The sequence below is a fragment of the Pongo pygmaeus genome, chromosome 7 (genome assembly GCF_028885625.2).
Source record: "Pongo pygmaeus isolate AG05252 chromosome 7, NHGRI_mPonPyg2-v2.0_pri, whole genome shotgun sequence".
In the NCBI taxonomy this organism is placed as follows: Eukaryota; Metazoa; Chordata; class Mammalia; order Primates; family Hominidae; genus Pongo; species Pongo pygmaeus.
The window spans coordinates 151,334,674-151,351,300 of record NC_072380.2 but is presented as its reverse complement, the minus strand read 5'-3'; the positions used below and the strand labels follow the sequence as shown (position 1 = coordinate 151,351,300).

At 41.4% G+C, this 16,627-nt stretch overlaps 1 protein-coding gene across 7 annotated transcripts in view; it reads left to right on the top strand.

The window, feature by feature from the left end:
- Positions 1–16,627, top strand: part of FAM135B (family with sequence similarity 135 member B) — a 364,859-nt gene that overhangs the window by 17,192 nt on the left and 331,040 nt on the right. For 3 of the 7 annotated variants that reach the window (XM_054498898.2, XM_054498897.2, XM_054498895.2), the window contains exon 2: positions 435–547. The exons of 2 other annotated variants lie outside the window; for them this stretch is intronic. The gene's annotated coding sequence lies outside the window, so the exon portion shown is untranslated. Of the gene's footprint in view, positions 1–434; positions 548–3,483; positions 3,586–16,627 lie in introns of those variants that run through there. 2 more of the 7 variants (XM_054498899.2, XM_054498900.2) reach the window with 2 other exon arrangements.

Sequence of the window (16,627 nt, the reverse complement as noted above, 5' to 3'; positions counted from 1 at the left end):
TGAAGATTCTGAAGCTCAGAGAGTTGAGTGCCCTGCCAAGAGTCACAAAGATGATCAGTCTCAGAACCCAAATTCCAACTTAGAGGCATCTGATTCCAAAGCTGCTTCAGAAGGCTAACTTGTTAAATAGAGACGGACTCACAGTCCTGCAGAGCAATCAGTGCAAACTAGGGCAAGTTGACTTGCTTCTCGAAATGACGAGAGATGCAGAGATCATCTTAGTGTTGTTTCATGTTGGCTTTCTTCCATTAGGAAATATTTTCTCTTTCCTTTGAATTTGTGTCTTCCACTGAACCTCTCTCATTTTTTCCTATTTCTCTCATATATTCTTTATTTCTCTTTTAGTAGAGATACTTATTTAGATTAAAAAAATCCTATTTCAGTGTGGACAACTTGAATATTGAGCCTATTTCACAGTCTGTCTTTCTCCACAGGGCTTCCATACCACAGCTGCACAATAAAAGTTTATATAATTCTGCCATTAGGATTTTATTGTACAACCTGATGACAACAGCCTACAGAAACAGAGTGATCGCATCATGTCAAGGTAATGATGTTTTGGAACTAGATAGATCAAAATAACTGACTTTGAGGTTTCCCCTGAGCTACTAGCACAGGCTGAGAGCTAGTCTCCAAGCTAGGCTCTCCTGAGTTGAGCACTAGTTATAAATGGCTGCTCACTTCTCTCCAGCCCTCTCTTGTCCCAGGGAGTCCCCATGGAATTCACATGAGGAAATTAAATTGTTAAGAATGGTGGAGCCAGAGCTCAACTCCCAGAGGCTCATGGACATCCAGATCCAATGAATGACTGTGTTGTTTAGCTGTGTTTGTTACTGACCCAGTCCTGCCAGCACAGTTGGCACCACTGAGAACCTCCCCGCAAAGTGGCTGCCCCAGGGCCTCACTGTGCTCAGAAACAGACTGTCTCAATGAGGAATTGAGCCTCCCTGATGGGGTAGGCCTTGGGGGATAAACATCAGGAGGTGTTTTTGTGGGAAAATTAGGTGCACAGGGATATAATTTGATTTTTGTGTTCCTTTTGTATTGAGATGTTAGAGCTCTGTGTAATTTAGAAGCAAGAACAAAAGACCCAAGTTTTGTTTCATTTATTTATCCAAAAAATATTAATAAGCACCTACTGTAGTCCAAGTCCAGTGCTGAGGATACAAATATACAATCATCATCATCATCCCCAAAACTAATATTTGTTGAATTTATTTTAGCAGGCATTATGTTAAGCACTTCGCATGTATTATCTATTTAATCCATAGGGTGCCCAACTCCAGGGTCATATGATATTGTGATATAATAGGAAATATAAATTTTTATTTTAGTCCTCAGTTATGGACACAGAGCTCCTAAAACCTTTATAATTTCCTAAGTGATAAGAGCAATAAAGATGAAAGTAGCAACTTTTGTGATTCATAACAAGCCTCTATCAACATTGTCTGAATTGTTATCAATGGCGTGACTTTTGGAAAGCCCCTAAACGGGGGGAGGGGGGGCTGGTTGCCAAGGGGATCAACCATGTGATTAGAGGGTTGGAACTGCCAGACCCCCGACCTCCCAACCTCCAGGATGGGGTGAGGAGAGGGGCTGGAGACTGAATTTATTACCAATGTGAATGATTTATTCAATCATATCTATGTAGTGAAACTGCCATAAAAACCCACATGGACAGGGTTCAGAGGGCTCCCTGGTTGGTGAACACATGGAAGTGCTGAGAGGGTGGCTGCCTGGAGAGGGCATGGAAGTTCCACACCCCTTTCCTTACCTGGCCTGATGTATCTCTTCTTTTCAGCGCTTTTTGAGTTGCATCCTTTGTTATAAACTGATACATGTAAGTAGATGTTTTCCTGAGTTTTGCCAGCTATTCTAAGAAATCGTTAAACTTGATGAGGAGGTTGTGGGAACCTGTGACATAGAGCTGGTCAGAGGCACAGATGACAACTGGACTTTCCATTGGCATCTGAAGTTAGGGGTCTGAGCCCTTAACCTGCAGGGTCTGCACTGACCCCAGGCAGTTAGTGTCAGAATTGCTCAGTGTGCAAAACCCACACATCTGCCGGCAGAAATGTTTTCTCTGTGAGCGTATTGAAAAATGGTTTGTTTTTCCCCTCCTTATGGGAAATGTGTTTTCATGTCTTCCTCAACACTCACCCAAGGGCAGGGACCTTATTATTTGTAGTATTATATCCCTAGGGTTGTCTTATGTGGCTAACCTAGTGCCATCCCAATTTTATCTGTAGAGTTAGAGATCAGGGTCACTACTTTGGTAGGTAGAGCCAGTGTATTTAGAAGCACCCTTCAACACTATGTTGAATGCCTGATAAGGCAGGATCACTGTTCTTTGTGGTTTCAAGTTCTGGTGGAGAAGGGAGATGATAAAACAAATAATTTGAAAGTTATTTATTAATTGCTGCGACAAAAGCAACCATACGGTGCTCTCTGGAAGTTCAGGGGAATGAGGGACTATGGAATCAAGGAAGGCTTTAAAGAGGAGGTAATATGTACCCCCATGTTGATAATGTTGATAGGCCAGTTGGATACTTTCAGGCAAAGCTCGTGGGGAAAAAGGCATTCAAAGGACAGAGAAGAACCTTTGCAAAGACAAGGACCTATAGCAAAAGACAGGGTTTTCAGGGGCACTTGTTAACACATTTAGAATGACTAGGGCTCAGAGAGCATGTGTGACTAGTGGCAGGAGGTGGGACTGATAAGGTATACAGACCCTGAGATGCAGGGAGTGTCAGGGGGATGGGTTGGGATTTCATCTTGTTTTGGGGGAAGAAATTATGTGTAGTTTTCTTCCAGTTAACACGGGGTTCCGCTGGAATAACAAAAACCTCACGACATGGCTTATCCAAATAGGGTTTTATTTTTCTCGTGCAACAACAGATCTGACTCATGCTGCTACTTGTGGGAAGTTGTCAAGAACCCAGGTTTCCCAGGATCTCTTCTCTGACATCTTTACTGTATGTCTGTCTTTTTCTGGTTCATGACCATGAGATCTCTGCTCTATAATCAGACATGATGTCCATATTCCTGATATTTAGGAAGCAGGAAGGGTGAAGAGCAAAAGCATATGTCAGCAAAGTTTATCTCTTTGAATCAGGACAAAGTATCTTTCTCCTAATTCCATTCACTAGACTTTCACTAACATCTTCTCAGACTGAACTGGCCCTCATGGCTACCATTGGCCAAAAGGGCATCTGAGGAAGTGCCTGTCTGAATTTAGGTGTCAGTTAATGTCACCATTCTGTTTAGAGAGAAAAGGAGGATAGATTTTGGCTGAGAAACTAGCAGTGCCTGCTAGTGTGAGTGACAGAATCAGCTTACATTTACAAAAAATGGCATTGTCAGCCATCAAAGGTTACCATGACCTTGTAGCCATGACGATCAGGCAGCTCATAATGAGGCAACAGATAAACAAACAGATGATGAAAACGTAGGGTAAGAGGGATCTGTGGTGATTTGGGAGCCAAAGGAAGGAGCTCTTCACCCAGTGTAGGGTATGGTATCCCTAGAGAAGGTGACTCTGCGGCTGAGCTTGAAGGAAGAGAATTGGTAGGTGACAAAGAAGAGGTAAGGACATGCAAGAAAGCTCAGGGAAAAGAGATTACATGATCCTGGCTGGCAAATGTAAATAGTTTGTTCTATTGGAGAAGGGTAAAAGGGGAGTGGGTTCTTCTTAGTCTCAACTAGACACATAGGACAACCATTGGTGACACTTGACATCTGCCTACTCAGGAATCACAGGTGTTCCTCATTAGCAAGAGCCTTTGCAGCAGCCACATGGCAGATAGCTCAGATGCAAGGAAGAATGATGTACATTGGATGGTTAAGGTTCCACATGGCTTAAAAGTCTCATGCCTTTCAGGAACCATTTATCTCTCATAAGAACTCCATAGGCATTGCTTCTCCGTTCTTGGCTTCTTCACTCATGCTAACTATAGGAGTCTCCATAATCGGGAAAACCCAAAGTAAGGAATCTTCGTCAGGTATCTATAGTTATCCAAGTCCAGTTCTAGTCCTCTTAACAACAGGGGTCATTTTACAAGAAGCAGTACTGTTTTGTTTAAGTGATATATCTGTTTCCAGGAAAGCAGCTTAGAAAATTTATCCAGTGGTCAGATTCTTAATGTACAAGGGGAAAAAAATGCTAACTGTTTGCCCAGAGCCCTTTAATTTATAGGCTAGGCTATGAAAAGCATGAAAGGGTTTTCTGAAAGTGGGTTATGCTGATTATATTTTTTATTTAAAAATTATTCCTGAGTTCTGCGGGAGATTGATTCAATAGGTTCATGATGGGTTCATATGGCTAGATGAAAGGCTATTTTGTGTTTATTTCCTTTTTTGTTTTAAATAGACTTAATTTTTTAGAGCAGTTTTCAGTTCACAGTAAAATTGAGCAAAAAGTGGAGAGATACCCCACATCCCCCATCCCCATACATGCACAGCCACTCATCAGCATCCACCTCACTGTGGTTCATTTCTTATAATTGATGAGCCTACCTTGACAAATCATTATCACCCCAAATCCATGGTTTACATCAGGGTTCACTTTGGTGTTGCATATTCTGTTGGCTTTGATAAATGTTTAATGATATGTTTCCACCATTGTAGTATCATGCAGAATAGTTTCACTGCTCTAAAAATCTTGTCCTCCGCCTTTTCATTTTTCAATCCCCGCAGACCCTTGGCAACCACTGATCATTTTACTGTCTTCTTGGTTTTGCTTTTTCCAAAATATCGTGTAGTTAGAATCATACAGGATGTATCCTTTTCCTATTGGCTTATTTCACTTAGTAATATCCATGTCTTTCCATGGCTCCATAGCTTATTTCTTTTCAGTGCTGAATAACGTTTCATCATCTAGATGTACCATAGTTTATTTATCCACTCTCCCACTGAAGGACATATTGGTTGCTTCCAAGTTTTGACAGTTATGAATAAAGCTACTATAAACATTCATATGCAGATTTTTGTGTGGACATAAATTCTCAACTAATTGGGTACATGCAAAGGGCATGATTGCTGGATTGTAAGGTAGGAGTATGTTAGTTTTGTAAGAAACAAGCAAATTATTATGTACCATTTTGCATTTCCACCAGCAATAAAAACATGTCTGTTGTTCCACATCCTTACCAGCATTTCGTGGTGCCAGTGTTTTGTTTTCAAGGTAAGAAAATACCTATACCATCAATGAGGTAAGAATTAGTGAGGTCCTGAACTGAGGCAGAGGCAGTGGATATTGAGTAACTAAATTCTAGAAATATTGCCGATTTAGAATTGACAGATCGTGGTGATAGATTGACCTTGGGTGTTGAATCTTGGCTGACTCTGAGGTTTTGGGTTTGATGACAAGATGGTAGATGGTAGTGATGCTACTTGCAGACATGGGAGAATGGAGGACTAAAACTGAAGTTTTGAGAGCTGGCAATATGGTGCCTCATTAAGAGCTCTCTATAGTCTGTGGCTTTGGGCGACGTCTGGGTTGGAAGTAGAAATTCAGGGGTTATTGATGTGAAGATTGTGGCTGAATTCATGAGATTTGATGTGACTCCCCAGTTACAGCATTTCCTGTAGAAAGATAAAAGAGAGGGCAGGAGACAGAATTATGGGTGGTGTGAAAACCAGCTTGCAAGGGTCAGGGAGAAAAAAGAGCCTGCAGAAACCAACAGAGTCTTGCACAAAGTTTGGTGCCTCAGTTAATAGATGCTGACTTGAACTACCCAGCTATTTCTGTCTCCCTGTTATCCTTAGCAAATATAAGCTATGGCTTTCAAACTATATTTTTCACTAATCTAGAAGCAAAAAAGAGCAAATGTTACAAAACTTGGTAACAGCACAAGGTTTTGTCCCAAAGTGAGTGATACTGAGAATGCGTGTCACAGACAGGTCTGGAAAAGCATCCTGCAAGAGGCTGACAATTAACCGAGTGGTTAAGGATTACTAGTATGTGAATTACTTTATTCATTTACTGCTGACAAATACTTCCTGGTGCTTACTCTGGGATGGTTGCTGTTCAGTACATTGGGAATAGAGAGGGAAGAGTCCAGAACGAACCTTCATTCCCCCAGATTCTCAGCCCTAGTGGAAGGAGTCAAACAGTACATAAATATTTACAACATATAACAAAAAGTAAAATGCATAATGCAGTAAAGTACAACAAGGGAAGAGGAGGCAGAGAATTGCTGCTTTAGTTAGAGTCGTTGGTTGAGCAAAGACCCAAATAAAGTTAGGATTTGAGCTGTGTGACTGTGTGTAGGAAAGGCATTCAATTCAAAGGAAAGGAGACCAGGGGATTCTCAGGATGACAGCTTCAGTTCTTCACAGTAAAATCATACCTACGTCCCCAACAAGCTTGCATCTTTTATAGCTGGAATAACACAGAAATAAAACTGGCATGAGGAAGGAAGTTATGATTGATCTCTACTATGTACTGGTGTCTATACTGAACTCTTGCCCTTTTCTCACTTGTTCCTTACAAACATGTATCATAAGTCATGCTGTTACTCTCATTTTGCAGGAGAGAAACTGAGGCTCAGAGAGTACATAATTTGCCCTAGGTTCCACCATTAATGGCTGGTAGAACTGGAATGTTCGTGGGGTCTGTCTGGCCTCAACGTCCTTACTTTTTGTTCATCCATCTATGGAATCCTCCACAAGTGACTCAGGCGACACTCCCGACTGTGTATTCCACAGGACAAATTTAAACTCGCTGCACTGCAAGGAAGGAACTAGGGCTATATTTGTTTTCTGTTGACTGGCTGACTCTACAATGGTTTTGCAAACCTTAGATAGAATCACTGAATCTATTTAAAGTTCTGCCTGAGACACGTTGATATAGTCAAATAAAAGATGGAATGCTGATCTTTATGTAATGTGCATAACAAACAAATGTATCCCAAGGCACTCACTTGTAGTGCCAAGGTCCCCAGGGATGGCTTCTGTTTATAGTTTTATGCACACTTATACAATGCTTGGACTGAATTAAAACAATAAAATTATGATTGAAAAGTCTCTCTCTCTCTCTCTGTCTCTCACATGAGTGGATAAAAAAATTAAACATGACTATCAGTGAGTTACGAACAATTCTGTTCTTATTTGTTTTCACTATTGTATCTTAAAGCTGCTGGTGACTGGGCTGATCTCCTGATTGTTTAGCGAATTACCAGTACATTATTCTCATTGGCAATCAATAACTGTCTTCAGCATCTAGAAAGCCTTTAGGAAATTGCTTTTCAGGATGAGGATATTAGGCTGAATCTGGTTGGAGCAATGGCTTTTACTGCTTAGGATATTGTTTCTATTACAAAAACTACCATCTTTTAGAAGTTAGGAAGGAAATGGCTGTGAGTTTAGAATTCTCTGAGGTATATATTTCTGTGTTATAGGAAGATGGGATCTATGTGGGAAGGAGTAGGATGAGAGATTGGGGAAGCAGCAGGGACTTTATCTCCTTATCCAGGAGGGTTGTGTAAAGCATTCTAAGGATGCTGGGCTTGATTCTGTATGTACCACGGATTCTTGAAGGATTTTTAAGCAAGGGAATGCCATGAGAAGACTTTAGGTTTTTGTGAATTATTCTGGGGCAACGAGGGTGTGGCTGTCTGTTGGGTCAGGCTAGACATTAGGTCAGCATGTTTTATTCTTAGTGCTCACTTTGAGGTTCTCCTACTAGATCCTGCTTTCTCTCATTATTCATGCAAGGCCTTAAGTCGTCACGAGAAAAGCAGATCACATGATCACAATCTAATGTGGAACAAAAGGTGGAAATGGTTTGAGTTGAGAAGAAATAATTCATCTCAGTTTATTCCTATTTTTCCAGAATGTAATAATTCATGTTAATGACTGTGCTTCTGACTAGAATTCCCCATATCCACGTGCTCTATCATGGATGTGCAGGACTTATATGTGACCTCCAGATAAAATGTGCTCCATTTGTGATACAACATGCATTCTTGGTCTTGAGGGGAGACATCAGGCAGTGTCAATCAATGCATCTGCATTAACAGACCAATCAGCAGAGACAAACCATGATACCTGCATCTAGCAGCGCTCAGTCTTGAGTCCTTCTAAACGTGGGACTCCCCTTGCTGAGGCTGTCAGGCTGTCAGTGGAAACAACGTGCACATTGTGGAATGGTGCCAATTGAAATCCATAGTCTCTAAAACTTAGCTCAGTTCTTAACATTGCTGGACAACCCTTTAACACCTCCTTCCTCTACTCTTTATCTTCCGCTTTTTCTCCTTCTGCTCTTTCTCTACTGGAATTTGAGTTGTTCAAAATCTTCCAAATTATACCCTCCTTGCGTTGTCTACCTCCCACCACGTGTGCTCGAACCTGACAGGAGACCCACTTCACTTCCTGCACTAGGGAAACAAAATGAAACCAGAACAGCGCAGGGACTGTCCCTATGTAATCTCCCTGTACTCCTGCATACCACTTCATTTGTATGTGGCTCTTCCTGGAAAGAATGGGCCTCTTTCTAAGGCCAGATCCTCCCTACTCCCTCTTGTTCTGGATCTCAGCCTCCTTCTCTTCTTCAAGGAACTTGTTACCTGTGATATTCCTTCTTACTTCAGAATGGTCAACCTCTTCCTCTCTTCTAGCCCCAGTTCATTAGCTCATTAACATATACACATTGTAGAAATTTATCTCTCTTATCAAACCACATGGCCATCCCTACATTCCCCCTCAACACACACTGTGTCCCCTCCTGTCTCTGTCCTCTCTCTCGGTCCTGCACACCCAGTCTTGACAAGGTTGTCTCAACTTGTTGTCCCCATTTTCTCATTTATTCTTTTCCCACTGAACATGCCCTTGTGCAAATCACCAGTCTTCTAATTGCCAGTTTCACTGGAAACATTTCACTCTTTAGATCTTTGGAAGGATGCCCCTTTGCATGGTGACCAAGTTGACCATGTCTTCCTTCTGTGAATCACTTCTCTTCACTATTTTTTTCCTTGATTTCATTCTTTCCTCAATTCCTCCTACCTGTCATATAATACTTGTTTTCATTGTGGTGTACGTTATCTCTAATTCTTTGCTTACTCCTTAAATGCTAAGTTCCTCTCTGGTATATACTTTGATCCTTTGATGTTTTTATGGTAAATGCAAATCCCAGGTGTTCTTATCTACTTCAAAGGTTTAAATTACCATAGGTTTCTCACTTTTAAATTGTGCTTGCATTTCTATAAATCCATGCATCCTGCTGGATTTCTTTAGGAGTGCATTTCAAAGCACCTTAAACTCAACAAGTTCCAAACTTACTTCTACAATCTGTCCTTCTTTGAGGTTCCTGTCTCAGTGGGTAAATGGTACTTTTGTCCATCTGTTTCCCTAAGCCAGAAGCAAAAGTCATCGTTTCCATATATGCCTGTGTCACCATCCTATCACCTGTCCATCTCTGTCCTTCTAATCTTCCTCCATCTTCATCCTTCCCTCGATGACCCTCGTGAGGCCACCATCATCTCTCAGCTCTATTGCAGTCCTATTCTCTTAATGATTTCCTCATGTATACCAGCCACACTCTGCCCCAAATCTGTGGTGCATTTGATATTCTCAGAATGGAGATGATATCCTGCCCCTCTCACCTTTCTCTAGGAACCCCACAAGGCTTTGCAATTTCATGAAGACTAAGAGCATACATTTCAGCATTGTCTGTGTGCATGATAATGTGTTTACCTCTCAGCCCCACACAGTGCTTTCCCGAAACAGTGGCTTCCAGAGTGAGAGGCATGCATTTCAGGGAATGCTTAAGAGAGTTCACTGGAGCACAGAGAGAAAATGCTAGAACTTTCCTTTATATTGGTTTTGTAATTATAAAATAAATGAGAAATTGGGCTCTTTAATATTTATATTCTGCATGATTTCAGTACCCTTGCCTGTCTACTTGTCAGACGTCACATGTAGTGTGACCAGTGTCTTGAGGGAAGGGGGACTCCTAACAAAGCAAGTTGGAGTGATGTCCTCACTTGTCCTTTCAAATCCAGCTTTATTGTGACAATGCATTGTCTCTAGTACCCAGTTGTGTAGATTTGTGGATTATAGTATTTAGTTTTAATTAAACAGCCTTAACAAAATGAACAAGTGACTCCGAAAGATTCCCGCAAGGAAACCGCAGATTGAAGACAATACTGATAATTACATGATGAATAGAAATCAAGTAAAAGCTTTTTTCCAGACACATCACAAGTTAAAAAACAAATTCGATCTAATTATATTTGATAATACATTATAAAAATATCATCCGCAAGACCATCTGAACCAGGGCTTTACACTGATTCATAGCCACAGTGAGCTCCTGCCTTTAAATATACTGAGACTTAAGATATTATTTAATGTATAAATATAAAATGCACAGAGAATATAATATCTATGTCTGTGTATGCAGGTGTATATGGTTTTTATACTCACCTGGTCTCATTGCCTTTCCTGGTGCATTTGTTGCTGCTCTTGTGTCTGGGCTTGTGATGTGTGTTCTAAAATGTTTAGGAGACATTTTTCTAAAGTTTTGTGTTTTCTCCTGTCTTAGGGCTCCTGCCTGAGAGTCAATGCTTCTTTCCACTCATGTCTTTTATATTTCAGTTCAGATATTATACCTTTCAAAGCAGTTTTCCTTAAGTCTTGCATTTATTTCTATAATTATTTTATTACCTCATTCACTAGCCTGCGTACTCCACGTCGAGGAGAATGTGTCTGCTTTTGCCAATATCTGGAATCCAGCCCCTAGCCCACTGGCCACCACATCCAAGGTGTTGAGTTAATAACGAATGAATGAATGGATCAGTGCATACATGTCAGCCAATGTGCTAGTTGCCTTGCATTTATTATTATATTTTCTCAATTAATGCTGCTAGCTTAAGAATGTACTGAGAGCTCAGTGTTGGGGACTGTAAATGTAAGTCTGTTAAAAAGCCAAAAATAAAATCCCCAGCCCTTCTTCTCCCCAAAATATTAATCCTTAGTTAGGTAGCATTAGCATGACAGTTCAGAGAGGTTGTATCTTCTTTCTAATCTTGTGTTTGTCCTGCTATGCCACCTGCCTCAAGACATAATACAGTTACATAATTAATTGAGGAATCTCTAATATTTCTTGGCAGCGGTCTCTGTAACCATCTCTTGGTATCAGTATAAGCCCATTGTCCAGTTGTAATAGGCGAGCTTAATGCTTTCAGTTTCCCTGATTTTTTTCTTCCTACTTTGCTTCCCTAGTTCCTAAGATGTTACACACACACCCTGCTCCTTTCTCAGGGTCCTCAATCAGCATTGGCTTTATATTAAATTAGTTGTCACCTAAGTCACCTAGGTCTATTCAGAGATGTGCCTAGTCACTGGTTGCCTCGTAAAAAAATTTTGTCTTCTGTTTCCTAGGTCTGATCAATCATGCTACTTCCTTTTTAACCCTTCATCGAGTTCCTTAATCCCAGGAACTTGATTACCTTTCATGTTTTCTTCTTCTTTTCCAGTAACTTTCTTTCTCTCTCTCTTTCTTTCTTTCCTTTCTTTCTGAAACTTTAAAAACTGAAAATTTCAAAATTTTCAGCATTTTTTCCATTACTTTCAAAGGGAAAAACCACAATCCATCCATCCTTCCTTCCTTCCTTCCTTCCTTTTTCTTTCTTTTTCTCTCTCTTTCTCTTTCTGTCTCTCTTTCTCTTTCTCTTTCTTGACAGAATCTTGTTCTGTCACCCAGACTGGAGTGCACTGGCTATATCTTGGCTCACTGCAACCTCTGCCTCCTGGTTCAAGCAATTCTCCTGCCTCAGCCTTCTGAGTAGCTGGAATTACAGGCATGCGCCACCATGCCTGGCTAATTTTTATATATCTAGTAGAAACGGGGTTTCACCTTGTTGGCCAGGCTGGTCTCGAACCCTTGACCTCAGGTGATCTGCCCGCCTCGGCCTCCCAATGTGCTGGGATTACGGGCATGAGCCACCGTATCCAGCCTGCAATTTTCAATTAATATATTTATTAGGTTGGTGCAAAAGTAATTGTGGTTTTTCCCTTTGAAAGTAATGGAAAAAAATGCTAAAATTTTTAAATTTTCAGTTGTGATGTTTAAGAGGAGGCTCTCTGGTTACAGCTGGCTGAATCAAAAGCAAGTTGTGACAGATACAGGAGAAATGAGGTGCCTGGTATTTAATGGGGAAATGTAAATATTGCATGTAAATTGCAACACCCTATTCAAAAAGAAAAAGGAAGAGTGATGGGTGGCAAATAAAGAAAGTTTATCAAATGGGCTCATAATGAAATTGATTGGCTTGGGATTGGGAGACACAAGTTGAAAGTTTCGTATTAGTAAAATATGCAGGCTTTCTTCTGTCCATAGATAGAGAGTCATGAAGAGCTAACAGCGGACTCAGAAAACGCAACAAAATTATTCCTCTCATTTGATCTCCTGACACCCATGTAAATAAAACAGTGTTAGAGGAATGGAAATGTTCCATTACTAGGTAAGGAAAGCAAAAAGGGCTTTCAAATACAAATTGCCTTGGAGTTTTGACACATGTCAGGCTCCGTAAATTCCATAGAGATGTTGTTTCACAAAAATTTATTATGAAAGTTTCAATCACCCAGAAATGTTGAAGAAAGGCACGATGAATACCCATAGTTTCTAGTCCCAGGTTTAACAATTGTTAACATTTTGTAATATTTTCTTTATCAGCATATGAATGCATATTTTGCATAAACTATGCATATGCATATTTTTCTAGATCATTTGCAAATAAGTTGCAGACTTTAAGACAGTATACTCTAAATACTTCAGCAGGCTTCTCCTAGGAATAAGACATTTTTCAGTGGAACTCCAGTGACATTATACTGAAGTAAATAAATGATATTTCGTAATACTATTTAATGTATACTCTACATTCATATTTTCCCAATTTTTCAAGAAATTTGCTTACAGATATTTTTGAAGCAGAATCTAATCTAAGTACATGAATTTATTTTGATGTTATATCTTTATTCTCTTTAAATCTGCAACAGTCCTCCAAATTTCCCTTCTCAACACTGCACCCATAACATTGACTATTTGAGAGTGTGAGCCAGTTTTCTTACACAAATTTCCACATGTTGGAGTTGTCTGATTGTTTTCTCAAAGTGTCACTTACCATGGTTCTCTGTGCCCTGTATTTCAGAAGCACTAGAAGTGAGGTCTAAGGCAATACTGTCCAATGGAACTTTCTGTGGTGATAAAACATATCCTATACACATTGTTTATTATGGTAACCAGTTGCCACACGTGGTTACTGAACACTTGAAATGTACTTAGTAAAATAAAGGAAATGAATTTTTAACATTTCATTTAATTAATTTTAATGTAAGTAACCAGATGTGGCTAGTGACTACCATATTTGACAACACAGGCCGAGGGCCCTTGAATAAGTTCAATAGTCCAGCAACTATGCCCCTGAGATGTCTGAAATTTGGTTCCCAATTTTAAAGGTTCTTGTTCTGTTCATCCCCTGGTGAACCCTACGGTTAGACTGAGCAGCAACTGGTATAAGATAGCATGCAGTGAATCACAGACTATGTTCTCCAATTTCTTCACATTTATAGCACAGGCCAGATGGGATCTTCCAATCATATTTTGGGAAGACAATGATTACCTAGAACTTTTAGTGACCGATGACTAATTCGGAGTTTGTTTTTTTGAGTGAGGGGATGAATTATGGGAAAACAACCAGATAGGATGTTTTATCACCATCTTTAGTTCTGGGATCTGCTTGGGATCCCACCTTGTCACACCTCCTTAATCCATATTTCTATGTGTTCATAGTCAGCCTTTCACTGATGACACAACTCCCTGATCCTGAATCATCAAAGTAAAGTTTATATAAATTTGCTGCACTATACTTATTCAGGAAAGGAAATAAAAAACCTTTTAACCGCTGAGGTTGACGTAAAACTTTTAGCTCATCTCCTGAACTAGACGTGAAGTAAATTAAACAGAACATCCCAGCCCTCCATACAGTTAACCAAGAGCTTTAAAAATAGAGTGATTTTTGATACATCACTCATTGCATTGGCATAGATTATTAATTTGTCCTTACTTCTCATCTTGTAAGACACAACGTCATTCTTATTTAAATTCGGTTGTTCAGTCATTAATTTCTCCAGCTAACATTAGTGAACACATTCTAGTGCCAGGCCCCCACTCTTCCACGAAAGCATCATCAGGGGACATGAGGGTGGCATCCTCCACTCTGAATCTCAGATTCTGGATGCAGCGGCCCACCTGGTCACATTGCCTTTCCTGGTGCATTTGTTCCTGCTCTTGTCTCCTCACAGGCATCATCTCTTGGGTTTTCCAGTTTCATCTCCAGGTTTGCTTTGCTTTCAGCCTGCCACTGACCTACTTCTCTCTCCTGACCGAGATTCTGACCCACTCTCTTTAACTGGGTCACAGTGCAGCTCTCTTGCTTGCTTTGATTTGTCTTAGTTTCAGTGCCAGACAAGAGGAGTCAAGAGCAGGGTCCAGTCTGTCTTCTTGATTCAGAGGGCCTTTACCCTCCACTGCAGGCCCCTTCCAGGTCCTCTGCATATGAGCAAGACCTAGAGCTCTTGTTGGAAGAGGGAAGAACATACTGTCCAGGCTAAAGCCATCGATCAGATTTAAAAGATCAGGTGAGACCGGGCACAGTGGCTCATGCCTGTAATCCCAGCACCTTGGGAGGCCGAGGCAGGCGGATCACCTGATTTCAGGAGTTCGAGACCAGCCTGGCCAACACAGTGAAACTCTGTCTTTACTAAAAAAAAAAAAAAATTATCTGGGTGTGATGGCACATACCTGTAATCCCAGCTACCCGGGAGGCTGAGGCAGGATATTCGCTTGAACCTGGGAGGCAGAGGTTGCAGTCAGCCGAGATTGTACCACTGCATACTGCAGCCTGGGCAACGGAGAGAGAGACTCCATCTAAAAAAAAAAAAAAAATCAGGTGAAACTTGCACCAGGATGTACAGCAACAAGTCAGCAGCCAGGTGAACATGAGATGAGGGCTGAGCAGGAGGCTGGATACAAGTCACACTCAGCTGAGAGGAGAGAGGCTTTTTGCTGTTGTAGGGCTGGGCTCCTGGAGTTCTGCTGGCTGCATGCAGTTGCATTAAGCAAAGAGTGGGTTGGGCAAAGGCTCAAGCCTGAAACGATGACACTTAGAGAGGCCAAAGAATAGGCATTGCATTTCTGGGTGGTTAGAAAGCATGCACGGGCACGAGAGAGGATTTTAGAGAGGCAGCGCCATCAGTGAAAAGGACAAAGCATTTGGATTTGATCAGCCCTGAGTTTCTCTTGTGGTACCGCCCCTTACTTACCATGTGATCTTAGGACAAAGTGACCTTGAAGCCTGAGATGTTCCATCTGTAAATTGGGGATATGATGGACTCCTTGCAGCGCCTGCTAGATCTAAGTGTAGGGCCAGGTGTAGTGTGGGCACTTCATAAGCACCTACTAGGAAAGGACCATGACAGGCAATTGGCAGATGACCTTTGGGTCTAAACACCTGATATGTGCAACTTCAATGAATGCCGCTCCCTTCCTTTCCCCCTACTTCAGAACTACCTAAATCGGGTCCCAGCATTGACTTGGATACCGCAAGAGCCTGGCTCGGTTTGTGTATCCCTTTCTCTTCCCGCTTTTGGCTCGACAGTTTGTCTTCTGAAACAGCAGCCTCCAATTTTCTTAATTGCAAAATTGCCCTCAAGCCTGTGATTCCAGCTTGTGGCTGTTTCTTCACTAATTGTTCTTTAAATAATGAGTAACGCTGATAGTTCTTCCCAACTTCCGAATGTATTCTTCTGCATTCGCAAAAGTCTTAAAATATGGCCAGGTAAATTCAAAGTGCCAAGGTACAGAAAGACACTGTCTGTTGTGCAGAGGGCCACACTCCAGGGCCAGCGTAGGGGGCAGTGCAGCCGGGGCAGTTACTGCGGCAGTACAGAATGATTGGATGCCTTTCCTGTGAGGATATGTGCTGACTTGTTTTTCTCTTCTGATGTTCTGGGCAGTGGGCCCACTGTCATCCAGCCGCAAGGATCTCTGTTGGGATGATGGAAGAATATCCTGAAATCCTTCCATTCTGGTTTTTTCCATTTCGGAATTTCACTGTCACTTTGGCAAACCTCCTGTCTTCCTCCCTCCTTTCTTAGAATATTCGCTTTGTCCAGAATTCTATGGCTAATGCTTCATGTGTTCAGAAGACACCCAAGAGGACCCTGTCTATGGAGATCACTGAGGCCAGAGGGCTCAGAAATGCAAATTAAACCTCTGTTCTAAGGGGTGGGTATTGTTTTTCTCTCTTGGCATCCTGTGCCATGTGTTGGGGGGAGGTTTTTGAGAGGCCTGGAGGTCTGAAGTTCTGGATCTGAAAGGAGGTTATTTGGTAAGCCGTACCCTAGGAACAAAGCATACAGACCAAAGAGATGTCCATTTGTGTCTCAGGAGGGAGTGAAGAATCTATCCTGAGCGTCAGGTCCAAGCCATGTATCCATCGGGCTGATATTTGCTCAGTGATGTCTCAGCCATCTCCCCATCCACCATGATAGGCTGCAACCTTCTTAAGGTCTAGGATGGCATGCCCCTTACTCCTGTCTTCACTTCCATTGTCTAGCAGTGCCT